We start from the raw sequence: 21,714 nt of genomic DNA, 5'->3' as shown, positions 1-21,714 counted from the left end.
CAGGAATTTTTGTTTTCAATGTACACATTGCCAGCACCATGCAGAGCAGATCTCAGCTTTTGTGCATTACTGCATGGGCTACAACGTGGACCTCAGATCAGAGAGGCACCACACACATGCTTTCAGTGCACAGCAGCCCTACAGAAGTCAACAGGACCCCCTCTGTCCTTTACATTTACCCGTGGGCGGACACCCAGATGATCAGAGGGCTTCTGTGTGCATTGGCACATAAAGTCCTAACTAAGCTTTCACGAGGCTACGGTGCAAATGCCAAGGAAATTTTTGCCATTATACAAAACAACTTAAGTCGTTTGAGAAATACTTACCACGAGCAAAGACTACTCAGATGCAAGGGGAACTAACACAACCAAGTCGTACATGCTTACTTATGCTTATTCTATAAATAAGTCCACAAAACAAAGGAATGTTATGATCCAAGAGAACATTGTGTATTCGAAAGATGCTGGGAGCTTTTACATCAGGTAAATAATAATGAAAAAAGATACAGACGCTTGTTTAGTCTTCCTTGGTAGTACACTTCAATTAATCTTCACTCTGTTTAGCACAAACAGAAAAAAAACACTCTTCAGATGTTTCCTGCTCCCACATGGTTCATATAATCACCTAAGCTCTACATTGACCAAAAGGTTTTCAAACATCAGTGACAAGATGGAAATACACAGCCTGACTATCAGAAAAACCAGTTGTGGCGCCAGCTCTCTCTTGTGAGATACAGTACATTTTTCATGACTGATATTACAAAAATATCATATGCATTATGCATATACAAACTACAATGCATTTCTAAGATGTTTGATTAAGTTACACATAAACCATACACATAAACATTACACTAGCAAGATCTTGAACCCCACTGCAATAACGAATTCCACTGTGCCCACACTGGCATTTTTCCTAATTCTTTGCTCTTATCACCAGCCCCACATAATATCAGGCACAGTCCAAGAGCATGATATGAAAGGCTGTCTATAAACACTTTCTAGCTATTGTACTTACTTCAGTACAAAAATTATATTTGCTACTATATAAAATTTTACTAACGGAACAAGATCTCAATGTGGTAACACTGCAAGACCATATTTACTGGCAATATGTAAATAGCTACGTCACAGCTTTCTTCATCTGCCAGTGAAAATTGCTCATAAAGAGTTGCTCTGTGCTAGAAGTAAACTTCAGTGCTGTAAAAATAATATTTTCAAAGCTATATATGGCTGGAAATAAAAAAGAAGTGCAGGAATAGCGACATTTTACTCTTTGATTCAATGTTCAGTCAACATGAAGTTTTGTGTTTTGATAAAAGAAGGCTGTTTTATTAAGTCTTTCTTTTTAGATTACATCACCTAAGAAGCTCATCAATTTTTATAAACTGTGTTTCTTTAAAATACTGTGGAATATTCCAAGTTTCTCAGCCATACTCCTTGAAACCAGGAAACTATGTACTTAATGAAGAAGGCAGGAGAGGCAGTTATACAGGGGTTAAAAACATAACTGGAAGAGTTCAAGAGGCATGTGAAAAAGATGCACAATGATTTGATGCTCAGATCAAAAATGTTATCTTTGTAATGACTTTTTGCCAAAGATAGCAACAGGGGAATAAGACCAATAAAAGCCTTTACCCTAGTCCTCTGATTATTTGGAATGCTAAGAAAAAGAAAAGATACACAAACAAAAAAATAAAGTCAAAGAGACCCAAACCATTCTTTTAATCTAATTCCCATTCACAAACCATGAAGGCACGTATGACACTTCAAAAAATGACCAGAAAAACTGAAACAGGAATTAACCAGGCTTCAGCTGCTATGGGGCTCTCAGTTTTGGCTCCCTCCCATGCAGGCTGTTAAGCCTACATGTGTGTCCCCCCTCTGCCCAGCAGCTCCCCAAGCCCTCACTGCTTCACCCTGTTCATTTCCAGCACAGCTCCCCAGCAGCCAGCCTCTGCCTCCTCCCACAGAGCTGCTGGCTCCAAGGGCATTCACCCACAGCCCCAGCAAGGGCTGCCCTGGCAGCACACTCTCAACACACCATTGCAGCAGGCTGTTTATTCCAGGAGTTGCTTTCTCTTTTAGAACATCATGGTGGCAGCAGTAGTTGAAGGACCCACAAACAACTGCAAAGGTGCATTTCAAGAGACACCTATTTGTCTCTGCAGCAGAATCAATACTCACTAAACCTCTGTGCTTGGCTCTGCAGATCAGCCAGAAGAGTGCTGATGTCTATGGCATTTTTACACTTGCTTTTAACCACTGTGACGCTATGCTGGGTCAGGATGCTATGGGGAACTGCACAGTGGGGCTAACATTTAGGGTCAGTGGTCATTCACAAGAACCCACATTTGGCAATAGCAGATGGCTAAAACTCCAACTGAGGCTGATGCAGAGCTCCACCAGCCTGCCCTGCCACCCATGGTGATAGCACACGAGCACCTGGAGCATGCACTGGACCTGTGACAGGACAGAGCCATCTATAGATGCGCCAGCAAGAGAAGCCAGGAGAGGTTTCATAAGGACACAGTCACAAGAGACTCATCAGATCCCAGAGAACACAGGTTTCATGAGGACACAGTCACAAGAGACTCCAGCAAGTCTCTGTTGGAAATGAAGAAATTGTGGAAGGTATGCAAGTTGGCCAATATTCGGCAGACTTTCATCGAAAGCAAAAGCCTGTCCCTGGCACAAGCTACCCGCCTGTGCTAAGCTTCAAGCTCCCGCTCCTCCGCATGGAAACAGAAGGTCTCTACAACATTTTTAGCAATTATAAGCAAGTAAGGCTTTCTCTAGCTCAGCTCCTTGACAGAAGAATTTCAATTAAAATTTTCCAAAACCATATGGTCCGAGGCAGATGCCCATCACAGAGGGGAGGAGAGAGGAAAACCTATGAGGGTATGATGAATTCATCATATGACACTAAAACCAGCTTCCTACAGTGGAAACTCTCTAGCTAGCACATTAATGAATTTTACACTTCATTTAGGCATATCTAAGAGAATTAACAAACAGATTACTATTTTGGAACAAATAACTTTTTACTACATTATTATCACTTGTGTAAGTACTTCCATATCCAATTATTTTAATACAAGAATATCTTCAAAATTTCTGATGTGTCTTGCAACCGAACAGGTTTTACTCTGAATATCACTTAAACTTTGGCTTAAAAATGTATCAAATATTGCTTGCAAACTGCTACTTCAGTTACTTAATTAGATTTTGCAAAGTATAGTAAGCATATGGAATAAAAATGAGTTGAGCAAAATGGCTGGTGAATCAACATGCTGCATTTCTAAAGGCAATAGTGTATATATTTCCAAGCTGTAGCCTTGAGAGGTTGAACTGAACCAATTACTCTAATGAATATTTTACTTGGCTTGATGCATTCATTAGACTTTCAGAAGTTAGCTAAACCACCCCATGGTTATGTTAACATAACAACAAAATTTTACGATTTTTGGATGGTACCTCTGACATTCACAAAATTTAAAAGATAAGGGGACATTTTTTTCTTCCGCTAATTTTTCTACATTCCAGTTTTCCTTCCCAAATAAATTTATCTAGCATTATTTTCTTTTTCCTTTGAAAACAACCATCGATTTCACAACAGCTATTTGCTGAGCTCTTTCCTTTCCTAGGCAAGTATATGGGAAGTCTGCCAACTGGTTGCAAACTCATCACTCATCATCATAATTTATGGAGGAAAATAAAACATGGTCCAAGTGTTTGCTGCATAAACTTTTCTCTGGAAGTCAAAAATGCCTTGAAGTTGGCACTCAGCGTGAACAAACTTATTTTCATTTTGTGTAGCATGAGGACATTTCTTGGATTGTCCCAATTGTGATTGGTAAGCAAACAGTTACCTATCCACACATGTGCATTTGTCAATGCTCTCAATCATGTTTTGAAGTCAGACAGATAACCTGGAACTTCAAGCTTTATTTTTTTTTTCAAATATGCTCATTATATCCATAAAGGTCCCAGATATAACTCCTCTGTAAGCTTAATAACAGGCAGAGATGTCTCTATATTAATGCCAGAGACTCGCTGCAGGATGGCACAAAGATTGATCCCTACAAATGCTATTTGCTATAGCATTCTTACTCACCTTTATCTCAGAATCATAGTAAAACCAAACAAAAAAATCCCTCATTCCCGCATTTCAAGGTACATTACCATCCCTCACCTCCACAGACCTACATGCTAGCAGTATCTTCACTGCAGCCTGACTGAAATGATGACATCAGTCCATCAGTGGCACCTCAGAGAGCCAGGGGAGGAGCAGTTCAGCTGTCAGTGAGGTGTGTTTCATCCTATTGCTGATGCATGTGGCATAAAAGGATCTGAAGTGAAGCCTGCAAGATGTTTGCTGTGCTGAGCACTTGTACTTCAGACACAAAACCAAAAGGGGAATAATAACACAGTATTATTCTATTCTTAAGAACACACAAGTCCCAAACAAAAGGTCATGTAAAAGACTTCACATTACCCTGAAACATGCCACCTAACACATCTCCATACCAATGTCAACTTTACATTCCTTCTCAAGTTCCATCCATTTTTCCTCCAGTGCAAGGTTTTCTTGAAATCTACACCATATTTCAGCAGTAACCTCAAACAACATCAATACACTTTGTGCCCTCTTGTATTTCCACCTTACTTATTCCTCTCTCCATTTCCTTTCCTCACAGCTACTACCAGAGATCCAGCATGAACTGTCCATTTTGAAAGGAGTAACACCTGCCAGCACAACCAAGGCCTTCCCAAGACCAAAACATGAGTCCCTTGTAGCCACCATTTCACAGCCTCTGGCTGACCAGCCAGATGGCCACAAAAGTTGGTGAACCACAGAAAGGGACCACACTGTTTACAATAAGCACAGAAATAGCTTTAAACAGTGCATCCAGAACAGGGACCCCATATAATGCATGACTGACTCACACAGAACCAATGATCACGACCCTAGAGAGTCAAAGATTGGAAAATATATTCTAGAAAAAACAGCCTCTGCTTCTAAATGGTGAAGTGAGAAAGACACATTTGCAGACCAGAACAAAAAAAGAGTGCAATTAAAAAAAAACCAAAAAAACAAAAATAAACAAAAAACCCCAAACCAAAACCAGCCCCCATGACTGAAGTAAGATATTGAAGCCCTAACACAAGATGTAACGGTAGCAAAAGTTGACTGCTTACAAACAAGGACAGAGGAGGTTAAAACTACACTGGAACAAGCCACAAAAGGGCTTCATAAGTTGAGACACATTTTTTGTAGTTGTTGGTGGAAAATAGGGACCCTGAGAGCATCACCTAACCCTAAAAGCTGATAGACAAATACTGATTCCCCTAATGGAAAAGCAGAAAAAAGAGCTTGCAATATAGTAAGTAAACTTCCAGCACCTCCACATTATTAATCTTCATCACCCTGGTGGCATTTTCTTCTTCTCTATTTAGTAGCATGCTCACTATGATTACCTTGCTGAAATGGGTGACACAACCTGATGCTGAGTATATCCAGCTGAGATAAGACTGGCCTGGGAAAACTTTAAATACAAGTCTTCCATTAGAGGACAGGTGTAATTTTTCAAAAATGCTATGCTGCAAAGAGTGCAAAGGCTGAAAGATGAAGTATAGCATTCCTCCCTTTGAAGAAAAAACTCTGTCAGACCTGCTCACTTCTGTAATTAAGAATGTTATTTCCAATTCTGAGTAGAAAGAGCAGCTCCAGGGTTTTCTTTGATCTTCTATGATGACAATGAAGACACATCAGGCTCTCTAAACCCCATTGTTTTTTTATTCTTCAAAGACTGTTTTTCACTCTCTTACATCTCTCTGTGCAAGGAGGTGTTTATGTTGAGCTGCAAGATGCAACTAGAAAGCAAGTCAAGGAGTGACTGTTGGAACATGAAGTGGTTCTTTGCAGACACTAATGCACACAGGCACTTGCACAAAACCCTCCTTGCTGCCAGGCAGCTCTCTGGGAGCTCACAGATTGCAAACCTTTGAGACTTCAAGTCTCCAGTCCACACCCATAATTCAGGGTTTCAGAGCAACTCTAAGATCTTATTACTTTACACCAGAATTGAAGATATTTAGCACAATGAATCCCAGAAGAAAACTATGCATTGGCTTTGGTTACCTCAGAAATCAAGGCTAACGAGTTTGAAGACAGCCTATTAAATGTCAAGCCCTTTTAGCCAAAAGTAAAATAAATTTAGATTCTAATCTTAGAAAGATTATAATTAAATTTTTAGAAATTGTGTCCATATAAAACCAGCAACTGTGCCTCACCATACTGGAATCCAGTCTCACGGTCTTCTTACAAGAAGCCAGAAGCATTTTGCTGGCACAGATGAAAAGCCTCTCCAGGAAGAGAGATTTAATTATTTAATAGAGCAAGTCAAAAAGCTCTTTTATGAAAGAGTCATCAGGACTCTTATTCCATATAATGTTCCTAAAGAAGAGCATACTTTCATCTTGGGCAGCTTGTACACCTAGCAAGTTAAATTTTGCTGAGCTGATAAGATCCTCTTACCCTTCTTCCTAGAACTTCTTGATGCTTTTGTCCAGTCCTCTAATGCATAAGATCCTCTTACCCTTCTTCCTAGAACTGCTTGATGCTTTTGTCCAGTCCTCTAATGCAAAATGAGCACAAAAGTCACATAAAAAGGGCTATAAAAACTTAGCATAAATGGAGACAAATGAGTGCCCATTTCTCAAGCCAAATGGCTCCCACCCCTTCCTTTCCATCCTTCTCTGAACATTTGAGCAGACACTTCCCTCCCTGCATGGTGCTCCAACTAAGGTGAAGGGGAGAGTGATGATCCCACCAAAACTGGCTTGAGCACTGAGAAGTGCTCTGAAGACAAGGAAACGTGCACTAGGGGAATTCTACCACATTCTAGGGACAAATTACTTACTGTTCTGCCTTTCTTGGGTAATGCAGCAGGCCTTTCTTCATCCTCCTCTCCTAGTCCTGGGAGGGAAAAAAAAGTGCCTAATTTCCCAGAAGCACATGCCTGCATGGCACAGTAGCCTCACACAAACCACCACTTGTAATACTACTGGTGTCAACTATCAGAATTTCTTCAGGTGGCAATTCTTATGAAGTGCCCAAACCAGATGAAACCTTTCAGATCTTGTCCTAGATATAACTCCACTGCACTTCCAGAACAAGTTTCTAAAAGCACAAGCATTAGAATTTTTAGTTTTAAATTAAGCAAATTGGAAATACGTAACAGCCTTCATCTCACAGGCACTGTAATTTAACACTGCTTGCACACACATCACATTAGTAGGCGTTTATTATTTTGTCAAGAATTTATATCAACATAAGAATAGGAAAAATCAGGGTAACAGTTACAGGCCTGAACCTAGTCTTCATTGCTAACTCACACACAGCAAGTATAACTCAGCTTTTCTAATAATGTATCCAGTGAAGCTCAGTGCCTGAGATCATTGACTTCCCACTACATCAAGTGGATGGCTCTCAGCAGTGAGTCTTAAAGTCCTAAACATATCAGAGGTAGGATGGGCAATCAGTAATCCCATACAACATAACCTTAATAGCATTGCAGGAACCCTTTTTGTCCCTACAGAAAGCAGGCACAAACAGGGGAAGGTAAGATCAAAAGGTGAGCGCTCAAAACTAAGTGAAGTCAGAATTGGACATTTCAGTCAGTCTCAAATATTTATCCCCTGAATGTTCTACAACAATGCAGTCTTTACTGACATGAGCCAAGAAAGTCTCTTCTTGCTTGAATCAGGATTTATAGAAGAAGCTGCTCCAAAAGTAATCCTCAAATAAGACACTGAAATTTTCAAAGCAAATTCCAGTAGTCTGTAGTCAAAACACAAGCAGCATAACCACAGTAAAAGGGCCGCTAGAAAAATGAAACATAAGCAAATTTCAGAGTTACCTAAGTGTTTAACACAGACTTCACTGTATGCATTATTTGTATTCTCTAACAGAAACTGCGTAAGTATGAAAAATTGCAGAACTTGAAAAATGTCAAAATTTCTATACTCAGTTGGACTGCTGCTGGCAATTCCACCATATCCCACTCACTAGCATGAATATTCCTATTTGGAAGGACTGAGTGGAAGCAATGTGGATAACCCTGCATGCAGGACTGAGTTCTCATGCTGATCACTTCAGCACATAGGCTGCAGCATCTGCACAGCTAACTTGCAAAAATCTAATCATTTATCTCACTTACAGTATTCAAGCTGTTCAGAGTACATACAACTCCCCCATTTATATAATTCCGTATCTGTTTCATTTAAAACAAACGGAAACAGCTTTGACATATTGATGTTGGGAAGAATTTAGAAGGCTCATTTTCTCTTGGGGTACTCCACATATAATAAACTCTCGTGGTAAACTAGTACACTACATCAGGTAAAAGTAGCTTCTACTATTGTTTTGCATCACATCAATAAAATGAGACTAAAAACCAACCAAATTAGATGTACTATTTCTCTTTTAAAATCCTACACTCTATGTTGGACCAAAAACCTATTTCAGAAGTCTGTATTCATTCAGAACTTGGAATTTAAATGTACTTTCTCAGACCTACGAGTGCATAAAGGAGAAGTCTGAAAATTATCTATGATGTTTTGCAGTATTCACATCATTTTTTTGGGTCTCTGTATATTTATTATTTCAATTCCCAAAACCAGTGGAAGAAAAAATTAGAGTAAAACCAGAGACTTGTTAAAGTCTTCCCAATTATATCATGTATTAGAACACCTCATGTCTCCCAACCCATGACACTCCTCCAGCCTTATGTTTGGCAGAACTTACAGGTAACTTCCTCAAGTAAATAAAAATACAAAACTAAGTGGGGATAAGTGATCTGGCCTGGATATTAAAAAAATAAACTCTAAGATCTGCAGAAGCTGCTGGTGGTGAAGGAGATGCATGTCAGCACTTGAGAAGTACATTATGTCAGAAAAAGCCTAAACACAACAAAACAAAAGGAAATCAAAAAAGCATGTGTCAAAGAAGAAAAAGACTACAAAAATACACATAAAAGGTATTAATAGGCAGAGAACTCCAGAAAACAAAGGATGCCTCCCAGGTGGCAATAGATCTTCACTCACCTCATCAACTCGCAAAGTCTGCTGCAGGCAGATCTACACAGCTTGTGAGGAAAACAGTAGAATTGTCATTGTTGTGTAGATTATTTGTATCTCACTATTACAAAGCTCAGGGGAACTTACCAATAACTACTTTGGAAATAAAATTATCCAGGCAAAATCCTTCCCAGCAGCAACACAAGCAGCAGCTCATACTTGCCAACTATATTTCTTGTAGTGTAGACAGAACTTTTTTTACAGACAGACAGATTTAATTTACATAGTCTTTGAGGCAATCAGATGGAAAAAGAGTATTGATTTCTTGTCTGACCCCCTGCAATTCAGCACTTTGATAGGATTAGCTGGAAGGGCTGACCCCCCCACCATGGTTAAATACCACGCTCTGTGGCACACAGCAATCTGTCGGCAGAGGGGGAATGTAGCTAAGGCCAGGGTCATGCCTTGGCAAAGACCAACCTCCAAAACGAAGGCACCACTGCAGGTAGCAGAGAGAAGACATCTCTTCTTAAAAATAGTATCACCTCCAACTGAGAAGTGCAGCCTGTTGGCAGGTTGGGGTCAAGTTATGTTGTGTTTGGAGGTACTGTGAAAGGAGATAGAGAACTTACCCTCCGTATGTCTTGACCATCCCAAGAGAAAGCCTGCAGAGGCTGCATTCGTGGGAACACTTGGGAACACTTCCCACATTGTTTTGGGTTTTTGTTTTTCTAAACATTAATTAAACTCACTGTAGCCTACCACTGACAAAATGAAGATAGAAACAAGGATAAGAAGATAGAACAAAGCTAAAGATGGGTATAGTTACCTGATGCTTTAGATAACTGGTGAGTCATTTGAGTACTTGCACTAGAATTAAGGCATTCAAAAATTAAAGGCTGCTGTCATGCAATCTATAAAATAATGAAAGACTACACTCTGTGCATATCCAGGCTGCATCTCATAGATCCCTTCTGCCCCACCCCCCCTTGCCAAGATTATGTGTATTTTTTGTTACAAGATAAAGCAATTGCCTTTTTATACAACGTTCTTTAATACAAGGAGTACCATTAATGTGAAGAGACTCAAAGTACTAAGTTAAGAAGATATGGAGCAAACATCATTTAGGACATCTTCTCCTGCTTCCCTTAACACTGATATTTAAAATGTTGACTATAACTTAAATACGTGAGTGCGGTAACTTAGTATAATCAAAAGCAATTGTCCAAGGAAATGTGATCTAATACTTGTAATTGAAAATTATCTTGCAATCTGATCTAGAGAATAAAGAAAACAGAGACATCATTCAGGTGAGTCAACATTTTCATTACCGGCTGCCTATTGCAGTGAAAAAAGTGAATGAGCAATGCAAAAGATGTTGTTGTAGAAAAGAGTTAAGATGCAACTTGAAACAGTCACAAAGTAAGCATTGTTTATATAGTTTTATTAATTCTTCTGAACCTGTTCTTGTTAGTAGAACACAGAAAGAGAAGAGAGACGACAAACAGAAAGCTCTACAGAAGACCAAACCCTACAGGAATAATCCACAGAAAACACAAGACTTCATTTACAACTGATGCAAATATAGCAAGCTTGGAAATTGGACTGATTACACTTTAATGCCAAACAGTTCCAGATAAAGACAACTTAAATCACATTGAAATTACTGGGTTTTTGCTGAGGTCATGTATTTTGGTCTTTCTTCATTTGAGTGGCTCACTCTTGGGCACTTCTGATCAAATATTGCTTATATGACATAGGAGAAAATACTTCACTTTCTTTGAAAGCTTAGAGCACCTAATCTAGTATAAATTACAAATTGTGGCTGCAACAGGCAGCAGCAATAAAAGAGACACAGTGATATTATTTTTTAACTTTTTTTTTTTTGGTTAAACAGTATTAAACAGATCTATGCAAAAATATGTTTCTTTCTGGAAAATACAGATCAGAAAACTATTTTGAAGATGTCAACACATACAAATCAGGGAAGGCTGACTAAGCTTCCAAATTGTGTATTTATCTAGCACAAGTATTTATACTTAAGTCTATTAAAAAGAAACTTGCTAATTGTTGGGAGTAACAAGCTCTTCTCATTACATTGTGTCATTGCAGGAGGACTCAGGGACAACAGTGGAAAAATAGGATCAGCCACAAAAGAGTTCACAGAGAATTTATTTTCTATTCTTTGTACTCTTCGGACTTCAAGAGATCACAAAGCCTAGTACCAGTTCCTCTGGAAAAAATAAATTGGGGTTCTTTTCATTCAACACAACTTTTAAGAAACAGGCCTAGGTGGAAACATTTAATTTTATCGCAGAGCAGGTAATTCTGGATCACCCACTATCACCAGCATGACATTAGCTGCCCTCATGGAAGGATAAAGACTATCTTGAAAAGCTACATCTGGTGCCATGACAGAACTTCTGGAGAGATGGGAGACAACTCCAGAACGGGCAATGACAGCAGTGAAATTCCAGGACTGAGGTCCTCCACTGGAAATTCACTTACAGCTCACAACCTGGCAGATAAAGAAAGCTGCTTCCTCTGTGAAGGAGGGGTGCAGGAGTTCTTGGTGCAGAAGACACGTAGCTACTGCCTTCTGAACAGCTCAATGCCCCATATCACTACTGGTCAGCACTAACCAGACTTCACTGAATAATCCACAGTGGGCACTCAATGCTCAAGATTAGCAGTCAACTGATGAATTTGATCTACTGGCCACATTTGGTACATCAAGCCCCTTATGCAACCGTATCTAGTGGATGCAACAGAAAGGTTATCCCACCCAATGCCTCAATTATGTAAACTTTCTCACTTGGATAGGGCCCCAAAAAACCTTTGGTTGAATAAAAATTAGATTCACCACAGGAGTTAAATTTATTTAAAACAGAGAGAAGATCCAATGTAATTAGAACAAAGAAAACAACCTCTCTCATATACTACATGTTTTTGGAATATCCTTCTTCATAAATTTAAGTCTAATCTTCCTTATAAAAATTTTACAAGGGCCAGAATTTGGTTGTTTTTAGGTTTTATGGCTCTTTCAGGGAAGTAGTAAGATCACATACCTTGTATTTTGACGGTGCACCTCTGGTAATTAATACAGCTGAAAATGTCGTTATCTCTGAATATGTATCCACTGAAGAAATAGCAGGAACACCTAGTCAGTTCCACTACTAGGGGTGAGGGTGGAAGACCTGAGCATCTCCTAGGAAAATAACTTTACAATTGTCACAGCTGAAAGAAAAGCTTCCAAAAGAACAAAGCTTGCAATTCATACCGAGTCACTTCTGCATATCAACACTGACTGTAGCTGGGATCTTATCGAACTGTTGATTGTTGGCTTTGTTTTTTGTAAGCATTTAACAATAAAAAATAATCAGAAGAAAAGGGAGAGGCAATCCATACACCTCTGCCCTTCAAGTCATCTCCTCTTGAGAGGCCAACTGCAGAACTTCTAGTTGACATGAGACAATGCAAAAGCCACACAACTCCTTTAGGTATCTGTGTGGTTTCCAGCAGTGACTGCCCAGAGCCACCTGGGAGACAAAGAACAGGGACCACATGGGTTGTGACAATGAGTACTTCACTGGGCACTGTACTGCAGTGTGAATGCCAGTATTCTCCTGTGGGCAGCCAAACAAAACGTTGGCTCTGATCCCTGAATATTCATAAATGTGCTCAAAGATTCTCCTTACCATCAGCATTTTCTTCACCGTATTGGCTTGGAGAAGACTACGGTGAGACCTGACTGCTTTTTTATCTTGATGAATGCTCATTTCCTTCTACTAGATCAGAACTTCAACATTATATGATGGAAAAGGCTAAGTCATAAGGGGATCCTCCTAGCAGTTAGGGACACCTTAAGTTTTGAAGGCCACATACAATGCAGACAAAACAGTGCTGAAAAAGACAACTTATTTCTCTTTCTGCAGTTGATGACCTTCACATGACTAATTCTCGGAGAAAATGCAAAACGCTGAATAACGGAACTCCAGCAAGGACCATAAAAGCCCAGAAATATCTCAAGAAGCAGCAAGAAATGGTGATTTGCTGTTCATAAAAGTTTGTATAAACTGAATAAAATTCTAAGACTTAAGAAGGACAGAGTTCCTCAGGTATGACTTCATGGTAGAGACCTTCTTGTAGTCTTTGGAGTGCAACTGTATAGAGCTATACACACAGATGTCAGTCTCATTCACTGACCTCTCTCAGTATCACAGCAAGCTTTGTGGTCCTCTTTTTCCCCTTCATCAACTTCAGACATTGTTCACCAGAATCACACTAATATGGCTGGGTTGAAATACTCTGAAAAGTGTGAAATGAACGGACAACAAACAAAAGAAAGAAGGAGATCACTCTAGTGGTGAAAGAACAATTCATCTTACAAGATCTTGTCCCCTCTTCTCTCTGCCTCTTGTGACTTTACATTTCTTCAAATGTTGCCACGCCAACTCTTGGTGGACCAACAATTTTGGGTGATTCTTTCATGGCCAGAAATACCCTGCCAAACTCTCATTTCATCATTTCATTGTTCTCTCACAAGCACTCTGCAGATCTGCATCCCTGTTATCTTCTGGACTTCACAATGCCAACCCCACTTTAAAGACACAGCTCATAGGGACATAGATTCCTCCACTAATTTCCATCCACATGCTGTCCATGCTAGGCCCTCCATCTCTACTTTTGCCTCTCCACCTGTGTGTCTGCAATGCTTTCTTCTGGGCAAGTTTTGTTGTCCCTCCTTGATTTCTGTGAATATCAGTGACTCCTTCCTTCCTCACCTACCCTGCGCCTGTTCGTCCTTCCCCAAGACTTCCCATGCACACCAACTCACTCACCCCGGCCTCTCAGTAACACAAATCTCTTCAACAAGCAGCTTCCAAACATGGCTTAGCAATGCTGCTGGACAGCACAGCAACTTCAGTCTCACCACTGGCCACCTTCTATCTCCACTGAACCTCATTTTTCTAGAGAGTGGCAGTTTAATCTCTAAACTCTGCTATTCTAATTCTTATGAACCAGAGCAGCAGAAATGGAAGGAGTAGCAGCATAAAGTGCAAATTCAATAATAAAAAACTGCTAAAAATGCAGTCATCCGCCAGAAACAAGGGAAAAATAAAGAAAGACCACAGTCCTAACCATGAGCTGCTGTTATGAAACCACCTGTGATGGCATTCTTGAGCAAAAGGTATCCCTGGAAGTGAAAAACCTACTACAAATGATGAACTTTCACTAAGCTGGAGATGTGCAGCCTTGTCATCTGAGAAACTGAGTTAAAAGAACAGCAGAACACTTGAACCAGTTGAAGAAAGAAAAGCACATTTTCAGCTACTTCAGCAGGCAAACAAAATGAGATCTTGCATTTTCCAGAGGTGCGCACTGGAAAACCACAATGGTGAGAAAATGCAGTTTGTTCACCCACATTTCCCTTTGAACCACCAGGGACATAACTGTTCAAGATACATATTGGAGGAAACAACAATTCCTTTAGAGGAACAAGGTTTCTACAGCTCATGGAAAACAGACATCAGGCCTATCACACGGAACACGCAATGTCCCATGTATTACCTGTGGCACAACCAGTAAGATGAGCACACACCCATGAATTCATGCATCACTGTTCTTTCATATAGGAGTAGAGCTGTATTTTTATATCATGTAGCAGAGCTGTAGCACAGCGTAAGAAAAGTTGGTGCCAGCAGAGGGAGGCAGTTGCTCTCCAGGACATGCATCTTCACATTCCCCGATGCACAGTAGGAAGCCAACAAGTTTGTTTTTGTGGAAGTGAACTCACCCCTCAGCCATTGTGTAAATGTGGCTTTAAATCAAGCTGTAATTAGATTTTGCTGTATTTAACAAAACCCCTCTTGTGCTTCTCTTTTCCAGCTCTAGACAGGAAAGAAATGTATTTGTGAAAGAAAAAAGGAAAAAAGTTTATGCCTCTGCCCAGAGCATGTCCCGCTGGCATGCATGCAAAAGCAAGTACAAAACATAAAACAATAAGCTTAGAGGACACTCAATCTTCACATTACGTAGGAACACAAGGATCTCTCAGCTGGTCCACTGTTAAATGTCAGCCCATTATTACCAATATTCTGCTTCACCACATTAACCTTGTCAAAAGATACTAACAGTCCAGCCCTTGGAGTTTAGCTTCTCTTCATAAATTTAATTTGCTTGGCAGAAACAGAAGTGGAAAACCTCTGCTAAAGACTCAGGCAAATTAAGACTGCCACGTAGCCCTTCTAGGACAGATTTTTTTTTCCCCTCTCAACTTTTATAGTTAGAGCATTCCCATTTTTAACCAAACAGCTTTATCCCCTACTAGCAGTATTTCTATACTTTGGTAAATCCAAAATAAAACTCTATGTGGTTGTTTTTTTTTTCAAATCTACTTTACTATAATACAGGTTGCACAAGGTGGTTTTATTTTGTGTAAGTTCTTTATAGACTAAACTGGATAATTCCACTGTGCTTTACACTGCCATATGCAGAACTGCATAGGAAATGAAGCTGAGTACACAGAATAACTAACATCTTCAACTGTATTTTGATCACAGGCTTACAAAGAACTTTATGGTGGTGACAACAGCAGTGGATACAATGGTAAGGTGGTGCAAGGAAGTCAAGAGGACGTGCCCAAGGGCACACAGCAAGTCAGCTGCTGTTTTAACAACAAAAAGTTTCTGCTCTTAATCCAGATCTTCCCAGTGAGTCAAAACCTATTGATAAAACTATCCGGTCTTATAAAAGTTTCAGGTCCTTTAGAAGAAAGGAGCAGAGACAACTGCTAATTACTCACACACAGACATCTAACCACTGCTAAGATTAAATTATTTACAGAGTAACTAATTTTTAGGAGAGCCTGAAAAGTGTGCCTTTTCTAAACCAACTTATTTCAAGAACATACACTCTAGCAGCCTAATTCTCTACAAATCATCTGTTATGCTGCAAGTTTTAAGAAACTTAAGGTTGATTTAGACAACTCAAAAGATAACCTCATTCTGAAATAATTTTGCAGTTTAATCTTACAATGCAAAAGATCAAGGTAAGAACAAATATTGAAAGTAGATTATCCTCCTACGCCTGTAGGAAAATTATTAGATTTGGTTGTTGTTGTTTGTTTGTTTGTTTTTTAATAGCCAGTACTATCTCTTCCTGAAGCAGGATAATGAAGTTTGGTTCAGCACCAATCCAAAATGACAATACAAAAATTCTTATTACGTGCAAAGAGTTTCTGGTTTTGAAACTTATAAATCATCTCAGCAAAAGCTCACAGGTATTCAGTATTCTAATCCTTACTCTATCTCTACTGATACATAAATAAAACTATTTAAACATCCTGTATAAAAGAAACCTAAATTTGCCACAATCAAAGAGACTATAGGTAAATTTATTTTCTCTCACCTTCTTTGACTTGTAGAAAAAAAGAGCTGGTTTATTTTTCTGTAAGTCTGAAAGCTGGCACAGTATAATGCCATCTACAACTGTGTCAAATATTTTGAATATTAATGTCTAGCCAAGCCAGCAATTCAGAAAAAAAAAGGGAGAGAAATCCCATAAAGTAGGTAGTGATTGGTATGGTGCCCTTACTACGAAAGGCAAGTTTCTATACTACCTCTGAAAGTAGAAGCATACAATAGGATTAGCCTTATCTTATTTAAGTTTCTTAACAGCAAGATTGCAGCCTCCTGACAATACTGTTTCCACTAGGACTCAAATTCCAAGTAAGAGTAATTCTTAAAATAAAGTAGCTATGTCTGGCAGAGCTGGAACCATGAGGACAACACAAACACTCAAACCAGTTTATTCAGGTTTGATTCAAGAGGAAAAACTACATTTCAGGCTAGACAAAAATAAGACCCAACATACCTAAAGAAGCTCCCAGACTACCATTTTTAGGTCATGCCCTGAACTTTTTCCTGCTTTTCAATTCATATGTAGGAAGGTCAGATCATAAAGTGGATTCCACTGTGGCATTTCAAGTCAGATTATTCTCTACATAATAATTAGCGCCGTTCTTCTCATCACTTGCATACTGTTTTGCTACTCTGAGAACGTTTTTTGTGTTTATTTCTGAGAAGCTTTTTTTAATCCCTTCAAAGTACCAGCATCCTAAGCACAGCTATCTCATGCTCCATGAACTTTAGTGCAAATGCTGTAAGTGTTTCCTTTCTTCTTAACAACTTCATTACAGTGTTTACATAGGAATACAGTGCTTGTACTGTAACCATGCAAAGCAAATATTCAGTAGTAAATGTAAACTTTATTCAAAGTGTGGCTTTAGAAGTCTTTAGGGCATCCTCCAGCCTGGACTGCCAGTGCTAGTGCAGGGAAGATGGCAAAAGGAAAACTATAATGACAGAACTTTCTGCTCACAAGAACTTTGGAACAGTCAAACAGAAAATCTGTGGACCAAATGTATTTCCAAAATGTGTCTGCACCTCTTTGCTAACCCATGACATCCCAAGCTATCCCTGAAAAAAGGACCTCAATTCCTCTACACTGTCTTCTGAAGTTGTTTACTCAGCATGAGATTGTTAAGTACATGAGAGAAAAATGGCTGGAGGATTAAAAAACCTGGATCACAGTTGCATGAGAAATGGAAGTAGAACTTTCTTCTTAAAAAGAAGATGAAATATCCTTTTGGCAAGCTAGCAATCAAGTTGTGATTTTCCTTCTGGTAGAATTGTGTCTGGTATGACCAGGACACAAACCATCAGCGACAGACTTCCCAAAGAAACACAGCATTCAGGGAGAAAAGCAGTGTCAAGGATCCCTAAGGCCCATTCTAGAGAAGACCTTCTGCCTGAAGTAAAGCTCTTAAGCAAGACTGAAATCCCATTAAGGAAAAAAAAATAGGAAGAGGAAAATCAGCAGCCTCTTATAGTGGAGAGTTTAAATAAAGTCAAAGCTATTAGTGGAGACAGTGAGGAATCAGAAAGGAAACAAAGGCAAAATAGTTGGTGTACAATGAAAATCTGCAGTGTTGGCTTCACTTATGAAGAAACACCATGGTTCTCCTCTAAAAACTTTTTTTGGGCTCACAAAGAACTCTAGCATTTTACCTCTTCTAGCAGGAGAGAAATCAAACAACATGTAATATTCAGGGCTTATTCTGTGCAAAGTAGAAAATGCTTATGCTAGCCCTTAATGCTCACACTGAATGAGGGCCTGCTTTTTGGTGCTGCTCTTTCTTTTGTTTGTTTTTAAGGGGGGGAAAAAAGGACTCCACTGAAAGGAACACATGGCCATGTATGTAAATCTGCTTTTGCTGATATCACTACCACAGACCTAAGTACTGTAATTCAGGAAATACAGAAAATCACTGAATGATTTCATGAAAAAAAATATCATAAGCCCACTGACCCTGCTATTTTGAAATCCAATCTAGTATTAATGGCAATAAAGCAAAGAAGAAAACCCAACACCACAACCTCAGAGATACAGTGATGCCTGAATAAATCAAAATCACCAGTTTTGGTTTGTGGTACAGAAGTTTACATTTGAATGCAGCTGGACTGCAGTCAGCTAGCCAGCTCCCACAGCAGCCCCTCCAAGCTGTATTGATTTCTAGGGAAGGAAAGGCACTGTAAATCTGCCTGAGCAGCATTGCGTCATACTTTTGGTTGGCTTGAAAAAAGCAAATTAAATGTTTTCCATTAGCATGGTAAAGAAGCTATACAATTTTGTTTTTATTTCAAATAGAGTCTCAAGTTACAGAACACTTTAGCTAACTCTGTGGCAAGGACTACATGCTCCGTGTTTGTGAAGCCAGCAATTCATGCTTATGTGAAACCAGATGTGCGCACTGCACAGTTCCCAGGGCTGGGAAGGGCTTTTAAAACGTGTTGCTGTTGATTAAAAAGGGATCTGCTTTTCACTTAGATCACGGAATATACTAAAGCAAAAACAACACTTTTTTTTCAGAGAAGGGGAAAGATGGGAAGAGCAAAGGGTCAGAAGCAGAAGAAAACTTTAAGGCTATAAAAACCACACACACAGAACAGCATAGGAGCAATGCTGTAGTACAATAAAGAGCAGCACAGCTCTAAAAAGCAATAACCATAACGTGATTTGAGGTAACAAGAACTCCTTGATCAATTATTCATATAATTTACAACAGTTACAGCTGCATCAACGAGGAAAAGGGGAAAAAAAAAAGAATCTAGGGCAAATATAAAATCTTCACAGCTATGAAGTGTCCTTGATTTTCACCAGAACACTTGGCTGTCTCGTATCATGTGTTTCTAGTTAGCAACAAACCCCTCCAACAAAGGGAAACGAGACAGAGAGGCACAGAACAAACTGCCTTGCTGGAAGCAGTGAGAGTGTTCAAGGCTGCATTTCACTCATGGATGCTTGCAGCACCAAAACCCAACGCTACACTAATACTCCTGTGTTTGAAACCTAACCACCAGCCCACCTAGATACACCCATGCACCCCATGGGATTATGAGGATACCTTCTGTGAAGTCTTTACTCTCTCAATGCACAAAATTGCACTTCAAAAATAAATAAATGTTTAAATAACTCCCAGAAGAAATGCTGTGTCTTTGCAACGTATGGTTATCTCAACTGGTATTGCTTTGTGTACTCCTAAGGCAAATGTAACAAAGGGAAATGTTACAGAGATCAGTATTTCTGGATGGGTTTTTTGCCTTCAGTTTGAAACCACTTTGTAATCATCAGCAGTAGCTTTTCTGCTCAGTCAGGGTTTGAATACAGTGTCCTCAGTAGTTCAAGATGACCTTGCTAGTGGACTGGAGGAACATGAGGGCAGCTGAAATCCAAGAAATGTGAAGCAAATCCAAGAAATGTGAAGCAAAGAGAGAGGGCATGGTGCAGCAAAGGCGTGAGGGGGCCCAACCGTGCCTACTGCACTCACCCCCAGATGTGTATAGCAGACCATGAGGGAAGGTTATGAGTTGAAGCACTGACTCTACTAATGGGAGAACTTAAAAGCAATTTTGATTTTACTCCATGGATGGAAGGACAATGAACTTAGGTCTAGTTCAGAGCTCCAATTTCAGTTTAAATTAAGATCAATAAAGGATTAACAAGAAAAATCTGCAATTCTTCTCAGGTGAATCAAGAAATATTCATTTAGGAAGCTTTCCAACAACAAAGTCAGCACCTTGCAACAGGTAGTTTTTAAAAATGGAGAAGCTGACAACTTTAGAAGCATCTACGTTCAATCCTAAATAAATCTGTAGGAAACATTTCCACTACTACTCACATTTTTCAGCCAATTCTCTACACTTAGTTCAATTAATCTTGTCAGCATGAAGGAAAGATCCTGCAAATATCATCACTACATTCAAAACTCTGGCAAACAAAACCATAGCGTAGACAAATCTCCCTAAATGTGTGCAACTGTAACATTGGTAAGTTCAACAATGTTCTTGGGGTCACACATCCTTTTCTTCCACCAGTACTTGTCCTGAACAAGCAAGAATAGGTTGTGGATGCTAAGAAATTACCACAGTGCTGATAAACAGAACATCATCATATACAAACCTCATTCTCCTCCCATTGCTGAAGATACCAGAGAGTGTTTCCATATTTTTGTGGCCACTCAAAGCGAGCTCTGAATGTGGCACTTGAAGTGGGATATGTTTCTAAAAACAGAGCATGCTGTAGAGCTCAGAAACAGCCTGTTCCCTTGCCAACAAAGAACTGCAGATGTATCTTCCTACTAATAATCTAAGGAATTACTTCTGGCTCTAACCTACAATGCATATTATGTTGTTTTCCTCTCCCCTCCCCCAGAATTTGCTATAACAACATTTGTATCAGGTAGCAAGGAGCTATACACACAAAAGAAGGAAAAAGCTCAGAGATGCACTTGAGTGTTTATTTCACAAGAAGAAAAATACTTATTTTGAGAATTGTATCACACAATTCGGTTTGCTTGAAAAATTAATCACTTTACCTTGGTGTAAGACTTCTGAACTCCTGCTAAGGCTGTCTGGCCCGTTAGGAGGTCTTCACCTTCAGCAGAGGTCTCCAGATCAAGGCAGATCTCTTCACCCCGGAACTCCCAGAGTCTCCCTGCAGCAATGCCTGGAGACACAGCAACAGGGAAGGCATTTAGCTTCATCATCAAAGCCACAGGTTTAGAATGGATAAGAGAACAGTGTCCTTAAAGCTGCATCTTTGTTTAAACAATGTAAATTTCCAAAATTAGAACCCTATATCTTCTTTTGGAGACTTAGGGGTTGCAAAGAGGTGTTTAACAATACTGGACAAACATTCAGTCGGCTATAGATGGTCTCTAGCCTTTATATTGCCAGTCCCAACAGCATAATCTTCAAGCTCTGAAATTTAACAGGTGAACTACAGGTATCAATTCTGAATTTCTCTCATGTCATTATTTTCCCCACACTGACACTGCTCAGAGACATGCAAGGGAAATGCTTCAGGGCAAAGAGCACAAGTGTGACACATCATCTTGTTAAGGGACTCATATAGTCCTGAGCCCCTGCAGCAAGAAACACCAGGTAGCCTCCCTGCAAATGACCTGCACCCAGCTGACAAAGCAGTCCTTGTTAAAAGTCCACTCCAAAACACTGTCTCAGAAAAAATAAAAATAAAAATCCTTACATTCCACCATCAGAAGGATAAT

General features: G+C 39.5%; 1 protein-coding gene across 1 annotated transcript in view; it reads right to left on the bottom strand.

The window, feature by feature from the left end:
• The window catches only part of FAM110B (family with sequence similarity 110 member B), an 83,961-nt gene extending 62,809 nt beyond the window's left edge, over positions 1 to 21,152 (bottom strand). The window contains exon 1 of the mRNA XM_005418328.2: positions 21,022 to 21,152. The gene's annotated coding sequence lies outside the window, so the exon portion shown is untranslated. The remainder of the gene's footprint in view (positions 1 to 21,021) is intronic.
• Positions 21,153 to 21,714: the final 562 nt, after the last annotated feature.

Source organism: Geospiza fortis, unplaced genomic scaffold (assembly GCF_000277835.1).
Source record: "Geospiza fortis unplaced genomic scaffold, GeoFor_1.0 scaffold53, whole genome shotgun sequence".
Lineage (NCBI taxonomy): Eukaryota > Metazoa > Chordata > Aves > Passeriformes > Thraupidae > Geospiza > Geospiza fortis.
Note: the sequence above shows the minus strand (reverse complement) of the source record. Positions and strands in the feature narration are given on the sequence as shown.